Genomic DNA, 8,921 nt, shown 5'->3' on the forward strand with positions numbered 1-8,921 from the left:
AGAGAGAGAGAGAGAGAGAGAGAGAGAGAGAGAGAGAGAGAGAGAGAAATAACTTGTCGTGTTTTGCAGCGAAATGCTTCTTATTGAATCAGATGCGAGCAAAAAGCGGACGTATCAGCGGTTTAAAATTAGTCAAATCCATTTTCTTTCGTCGTTTCTTTAAAGTTCGTTTCCGTTACATCGGAGATTTCAATGGTACGCTTCAGGCTTTCATTGCGATAAGGCCATAATTTTGTACAACTCGTTGATAAATTAGACTTACAGGCGCGATCGAGTTATAATAATTATAATTATTATAATAAAGCTAAGTTTCGAGTACATGTACTGTAGGCTAACCAACGATAAGAATAAAACGATGCACGATAAATATGGTTTTTTCCTCTGTAACGTGAAATTAAACAATACGTGGAAATCAAGGGAATTCAACGATAGAACAACAAACACGTCGTACCATTGGCCGTTTATGTTCGCTCCGTTCGCGACGCCCGATTTTTCGTTGTCGCCTAGCGAGTACATTGTTCGCTTCGATGGCGTTAATTGGTCTCGAAACGTGTTTAAGCCTCGGTTACGATATTTGTTCGCCGGCAGTATAGCGTAGTATCTCGAGAGATCGAGTCGTCTCGCGAGACATTAAAAAACAGTCGTAGAGTTAACGTAACGTATAAAAGCGTAACTAATATATAAAACTTTACCGAGTTAGGCAAACGTACGCGCGGGATCGCTTTACGGGCGACGAAAGTGAATTTGCGGTCAGTGGCACTGTTACCAAACAACACATGTGTACACATATGTATATGTATATGTATATATGTATATATACATACACGTACATATATATAGATTCGTAAAAAAATTATTTTGTGCAATTCACAGAAGGTGCGAGTTACCGTCGTCTTAGAATCTAATCTTTAGTGTATGTAAGTGTCTGATGTGGGCATCCGCTTGATGCCAAGTGTCGCAAGAACGCACAAAGAGATGCACTCCAAGGCGCATTGGTCACTTACAATTTGAGCATCGTTTCCGTTATATTTCCTCGCTCTTCGTCGTGTTGGATCGATTCTCGTATAATTTCTTTAAGCATCGTTCGCTTAAAATTCGATCCACACGCACGCGATCTAACGTTCGTTCAAATTTTAAGCACCACAAGCAAGACCGACGAATTCGCTAAACGTATCTCCGAATACGATCGTTTTCGGTATTCGTAAACAGATTCGGCGAACGAATCGTCATTAGCGTTCGAACGCAACGGCGGAATATCGGTAATGTGAAATCTGACCTGCTTACAATTTGACGCACCTTTCGAATGCTCAAATTATAAGGATGTCGTGTATGCGTGTATGTGTGTGTATGTGTGGGTATGCGAGTTTACGCACGCAAGCAAATAATTAGGTCGTAAAGGTTTTGTACCTGGATACGCGTGTTTTCACGGTAAGATTAGTTAGATTACAGTTGTCCTTGCGAATACAATTTTATTGTAATTATCGATATAAATGTAAATGTAATTATCGATAGCACGTGATTCAATGTTTTTGCGATATGTTGGATAATTCCATAGAGTTTGCGTCCGACGCAGTGTTTTTCTTTTTATTAACGCTCGGATGGATAAAAATTGACGGATAAGAATTTCGTCCATTGTCGTTGAATAAAAGTTAGTATTTTTATCGCAGAATTAAACATTTTGGAATATTTCAAGAACAAATAAATGCGGTCGAGCAAACGTCGCGAATAAATTGCTATACGTTGGTTTTTATTCGTATCTATTGTTCGAGCAAAGGTTTGCCCATCTCTGGTCGGATGCTACGCTTTAAGCGAACGTGGATGAAGAAAAATTGAAATCGCGAGTCGATGCGAGTGAAATTGTCGTCAAGTTTTCACGGTTGCAGGAACGAAAGAGCTTGAACGGTAGAATGTTACTTTGTCGAAGAAGTTCGCGTAGCATCCGTCGAGCTATAAAAAATGATCCTAAAGATGCATGAAGTGTTTACAACTGATCACGCGACAAGACTTCTAAGACCAAACTCGCATTTCAATTCTTTCCCTCGTTTTCTCTTCGATTCGCACGCGGCACGGAACAATCATACGAACATGTCCTACCCCAAGAAACTGAACAAACATCGCTATTTGTCGCGAAACGCGCACCAACTATACGTTCTAAATTACGTCCTCAATCAAATTTACTAACCGATAACCGCAAAACGGCAATGAATCCTATCGCAATTGGACCGAACATTTATTTGTTTTCAACGGTCATGCGCGTTGCTTTATTATTTTTTTTTTTTTCTTTCGAATCACGCCTTCGTTCGGCTAGATTAACCGATGCACGGTTACTCGTCGCCAGCAAAATCGTCGCATCCTCTTCCCCGTCCTATGTTAAATAATTATTGTAACGCGATCGTTGTATAGTATTTGGTATTTAATGGTCCGCAAACCAAGTATTCCCCTTGCGACGTCGATGTTCGTTTTGCTCTTTTTTTTTTTTTTTTTAAAATCCTTTTATTCGTTTATTTATTTAATTATTATTAGTAATATTTTTTTTCACGTAATACTCAACCGTCGTTGACCCGTTACCCTGAATTAGCAGAGCGGTTACTTTCTGTAATAGCGTTAAACGATTGTCTTCGTACGAACGAATTTATGCGTATGATAGCTACGAGGTCGCGTCTTTCTCTTCGCCCGATGACGCGTGAAGCTAGATTTCCGAGAAACCCGACAATATTTTTGAAGCTCCGTCCTCGACTGTCTGCGACGAGAATGTCTCGTTTGTTATTCATCGAATAAAAATTAGATTTTGCGAATGAAAATTTGCTCGAACGATCGTTTAAACGAACAAATGTCGCTGATAGATCGCCGCACGTTGTTATTATGCGTTAACCATTATTCAAATCGAGCTCTGTCCACCCGTGAACGTCGTAAACTTAACTTTCGGATATCAAAAGCGACGTACTGGTATGCACAAACTAACCGCGATGTATTTGTGATATATGATTAATTATAATTACGTACGTATTTTTGTTTTTAGCGTGTATACAGTCCGCGACGAACTACGAATAGCTCGGCGAAACTCGTCGATTTCTTTCGAGCACGAAAAAATTGCTTACATTACGCGAAAGGCGCGCATCCAGTTGTCCCATATATAAAGCGTTAAAAATTTTATGACGACGAGTAAATTGTAAGAATAGCTTGCGCTAAACGATCATTCGTATTTTCACCGTTTCATCGAGGAAGGAGCTTCGCGATCATGGAGATCCTCTCGGCACCACGAAAGAAAATCGATCAGGGCGACCAATTCTGCGTTCACAATTATTTTCTCACCGGTTGCGATTTTTTCCCTGAGAACTTCTAGCCTGCGACGCGGATGATTCGCGGGGCATTTCTCCGTCGGCGAACAACTTTCTCTTTTGTTCGTATTTTCGTTTTCTTTTTTTTTTTTTCATTTTATTCAAACATCCAAGCGTACCGATCGTTGCGACATTCGATCGCTGAATTTGATTGAGGATCCATGAAGATCCTAGTGTTACTAGCGCTAAAAACATCGATGCAATTTCACACGTCTACACACGAATGGATTCACCATCGGGTCCGATTTTTCGCGCCTGTCTACCATGTATCGTATCCCGTAACGACAGCCGAACGTTAAATAGAAATGCTTTCGAGAAATTAATTTTCGTAAACGTCGTTAAACCCGTCGGACTAAAATATTGCTGGTTTACTGTAAAATTCTTCTGGACTAGCGTGTGGAATACTTGTACGAATAATATTTCATCGCGACGTGTATCTTAATACTAGGGCGAACGAAAGGTTTCGTCGATTTATCTTCCTTTAAAGTATTCCAGTTTTACGTTATATACTCGATTTTGTAGCTTTTGTGATTCTATCAATTTAGAAAACACATGGAACGATTCGCCTCATTCCACGTCATCATTGAAACAAGTACACATGTACACGAGTAAACAATTGTAAATTGGAATACGGAGTGGGTCTATTTCGCGAATCGAGGCAGAGTTGACGATACGAACGAGTAATTAAAGAGTTACAAAATGATATATATTATAAATAGATAAATACTTTCACTTGCTTTGATAAACATTTGTTTATCGAGAAAAACTTTCAGTTCACCCTGGCAATACGAAATGAATTTCTGAAGACATTTCTTATTCACCATTAGCTCCGACCCCGTAAACAAGAAACCGTAATTATCGTTGATGTTAAATCCATTAATACTCGTTATCCGTTTATAAGCGAAGATTCATGTATGCAATCGTACGCGGCGGTACGAATGACTTTTATCTTTCTTCCTTCTTAACATGGAACAAGCAGAAATATTAATCGTAAATCTACTGGCAAGATACCGCTGATATTCATAGTAATCATCGATATGTGACGTGTTGTGATACGCGAACGCGTCGTGTTCAGAAAGGAAACAAAAACAAAAAAATACTAAATAAATATATATTTCAATAATAATTTAGATTGTCTAATCCAATTGTTGTCTAATATAGGCGTACAACTAATAAGTAGTAAGACCAATTTTTGTGCTATAATTATCTACTAATTATACAGTGAATTGTCTAAAATGATTAATAAAGAAAAAAAGGTGCAAGGAACTCAGGTTACACATGTCCCATTTTCAAAGTCAGAGTGTGAGAAAGCTTTGCGTACCTAGTAATTCCTAAATAATCTTTAAACTCGAGTACGTTTCCACACTCGATCGTTGCACAGAAGCGAATAATAAACTGGCTAATAATTATTCTAGCTAACTCGCCGGCTATCGGACAGAAGAATTAAATAGAGAGGAATCGGAAACGAAAAAATAAAAACAAAAAGTGAAATAAGAATCAACAATACGCGTACATGTGTCGCGTTATTTCATTCCTAATATCTTCGTTTAAAGATATGTAAACTGGAAATTATTTGAGATATTTACAATTGGAAAACCCATCGGCACGCGCGGCTGATGAATTTACGATCCACGTGTTCCGGGTTCGTCGAGAAATTGACTAAAAATTTGAACTAACTTGCAGTTGCTCGTCGGTAACGAACGATAAACGTTCCACAAGTTTACGGACGAGCAACCGACGATCGCTAAGACACTTATGCATATCAGTCGAGAACGGATGCATCTCGCCAGCGGTTTAACCGAGCCTTAAAACTACCTAAAATTCTTTATCTAAGTGCGAAATTGTTCTAGATGCCATTTACCGGCGGTTTTGACAAGTTTCTAAATTTTCTAATCGTCGCGTCCATGCCCGGACGTTGCACTAAGTAATTTACCTTTAACACAGATACATATGAATATCCACATATATATATATATATTTATATAAGTATAATATGCATTTTCTTACTACCAACTATCGATTTCACCTTCCCCTTTAGTTTCTTCTAGCTCGCTAAGTAATTTACCCTTAACACAGAGAAGTATAAATATCCACGCACGCACCCACAATGCTTTTTCGTACCACTAATTATCGACATCACCATCTTCCGTTTAGTTTGTTCTAGCACGTACCATTAATCGTCTATTCCTCCTACGTAGAACCCTTACCTAATATCGATGCAAGCGACTACCCTAGCAAACAGTAGCTGCAGATTTCTTTTCCGTCTACCACGTTTCTACGATTCTGCTTTTCGTCACGGAAGAGAAAATGGGGAAACACGAACCATCGTTCAAGTTGAGACATCGCTAATATTTTGTAATCGAGACAGCTACGTTCGCGCTACGATAGGCTGGCCTTCGTCGACTTCGACTACTTAAACACCGCTTATTAGCACAGCGTGCATTTCTCGCGCTAACAGTCGGGTATATAAGCATTAGCAGACTTTGTACGGAATCGATGTTACGAAAGAAACCGGACAGAAACCCGTGCGATCGAATACTCATGATATAAAGGTGGCCCCAGAATTGTAGACACGCGAAATGGGTATATTGTCATGGATTCAATTTTGCTTACGTTGTTCGTAGTAACGAGACAAAAATAATGTAAGAGAGGCGAAAGCGACGAGCAAATGCTGACTCTTTATACTGTTACTTTTTCTCTCTCTCTTTATATATATATATATGAAACATATATATATAACCTCCTTCGGGATTGGTAACGATTGGTAAATATGGTGACTTTTAGGAAGAAATGTACTTTTTCCAAGACCAACGCTCCTCTTCCCTCTACAATTTATTAGCACGCAAGTGTTGCGACACAAAAAAAAAAAAAAAACGATAAATAATAAATAACACCATAAATAATAATTTTACTTAGGAACACTCGGATAAACGATATTATCTTAAGTAATTTGTTTAAGCTTAAAATATATTAATCACAAGAAAAGTTGACTAGGAGAAGGTCTAGCGGGGGAGTCGAGGGGAGCCATTTGGTCGCGGAGCTTGTTAAATTTCTTCATCGAGGATTAGATGTGATAAACATTCTCGGATCTCCAGTAAATCTATATTCGAGAGGGGTAGATCGCTCGACATCATTTTACGATTGTAAGCGATGAAAGAAATGGAAAGTGAAGGTTGCGAGGTCACACCCCGGTGAAACGTTCAGACAGAGATCGCTAAAATTCGATTCGTATAAAAGCACACTCCGGTGATTTATTTGTGGTATCCATCCGGTTCGTTCACTGGAAAACTCCGAGCCGTGAACGCCTCAAAGATCTCAAAAGTCATTTATACACGCGGTTTAGTTTCTGGATGAATACCTCTCAAAAGTTTCTTACTCGCATCTCTGTGTACTAAGCAATCTACTAAGCAATAACGCGTGTAACTATAATTCTGAAACGTCCTATATATCGTGGTAATATCTCCAAGTAACTGAATAGAACGATAGAAAGTAAAAAGAATTGCGATAAAATGAAACGAACCGTCCTCTCGGTCTCCAGCGATAATTAAGAGAGCGAAGATGTAACGACGAAACGAAACTGGTGCACAGACATTCGATGAACATTTAATGAAATGCAACTAATCGTCGGGTATCTAACTTCGACGTTAGATCAACGTTCGACTATTTCCTACGAAACACTGAATATTAGATGGAACGCGTTGAGTATCGGTACTGTTATCCGACAATTCTGTCTTTGACTCGACGACAGGGGAGTATCACTAATAAAATGAACTCCGCGTATCGTTAGAGACTCAGGCATACTCTACAATGGACTTTAAAGCCTTCGAATCATTGCGACCAAATTTCTAGAATTTTTAATAATTTAATCGCATAGTAATCTCGAAGGACATGAAATATCGAAATATTTAGGAGTTTAGCTTGAATCAACAACGTGAACAAAGTTTAAAAGAACACCGCGGATAATGCGATTACTTTCATTTGTTATCCATAGAGGAAGTAAACATTTCAGTAGCATATATTCTGATTTGGAAAATCGCTCGACGTTTCAAAGGCTTTCGAATCTATTACAAAAATGTTCGAAATTACTAAATGTATCTAAATGCAATCGCAGCGAAACATTGCAGAACCTCCCAAGAGATTTCCAAGGTCTGATTCGTCGCCAACTCGACACATCGAACACCTATAGCTTTTCGAAATTGTAGCAAAATTACTCTGTATTGAATCCTAAAAAGAGATAGAGTGACAACGGCGCTATTATAATACGTTCGGTAGCTCTAGTCGTTTCACTACGGACAAACGCTACGTGTTAATTATTTAAGATCTCTATTTCCTTCCTCGATATTATCCACTTGCATAAATACGTGTGCCGAGTATTAAATTCGTCGTTACGTGTATTATCTTTCCGATATCACGCAAAAGAGCGAGAAACTGAGTACTAGAAAACTGGCGAAGCAAGCCAAATAATTTCTCTTTGATAAAACGGTTCGATCGTTAAAAGAGAAAAATGAAATGAAAATGATGTTTTGTTCGTATAAATTTGTAAAAATACAGTGTAATACAAATGCCATGCAAAATCGCGCTTTCGATGCGAATTTTAGCACGTGACACACGTATTGTTTAATATAGAGAAGGAAAATCGAAACGTGTACAGTCGCGAAGCGAATATATAGCGTAACATTAACGAATGTTACCGAGAAAAATGATACCATGGCCGTGGTAGCTGCTACATTTGGGAGTCGAAACGAGTCTAGTACAACTGTACGATAAAATTCTTTAACAATAATATAAATTACCTACTCCGTTGCTATTCGCTATACAGGATACAACCGATTACAAGTACAATTATCTCAGGATACATGTTGCTCCTGATGGGACACAAACGGCGTGCAATTATTTATCCATGTGTGAGCATCATGTCAAGCATATTTGTTCGTTTCGGGGAGATTAGTTTCTTCGTGAGTATCTTTGAGCGCGTAGCGTTTTATTAGTGCCACATAGTTAACTGTTTGTTTCTGGTGAAATTGTTCGATAACTAATGTATTATTAATGTAACACGGCGTAAGTTTTCTACTATATTAACAGGTAATCGATTTAACCCTCTATCGACCATACGTTTGTTATTCGATTTACATTTAACTACTTAACTCTGTGAAACGAAGTACCGTAACTTCGATGCGATAAATGACGACGATAAATCGATAATTCGTAATTCGTATTAAGAGAGATGAATCGACAAGTTACAAGGAGAACTGACAAACAGAAGTTACCGAAATACGTCGATCGGAACGACGTAATTGCCAGTAGTGACTGCGTGGAATTTAACGAACATGTAGAATTAGAAAAACAGCATCTGCGGTATGAAAAGAATGCGCATTATAATATCCGAGACAGCGTTTAATATCGTTTATAGTATTTCTAATGTTTCATTTTAAAGACGTTCTTCAGAAGTGGAATTATTCGTTTCCGCGGATACAAACGTGGAAAGCATGGAAATTCACCTGTGCCTAAATGTACAAGTTGAACATTTATGGTAAGTACATTAATCGTATCACAATAAAATAAAATAATGTTAAAGAACACAAT

This window comes from Hylaeus anthracinus, unplaced genomic scaffold, assembly GCF_026225885.1.
Source record: "Hylaeus anthracinus isolate JK02 unplaced genomic scaffold, UHH_iyHylAnth1.0_haploid 12001, whole genome shotgun sequence".
In the NCBI taxonomy this organism is placed as follows: Eukaryota; Metazoa; Arthropoda; class Insecta; order Hymenoptera; family Colletidae; genus Hylaeus; species Hylaeus anthracinus.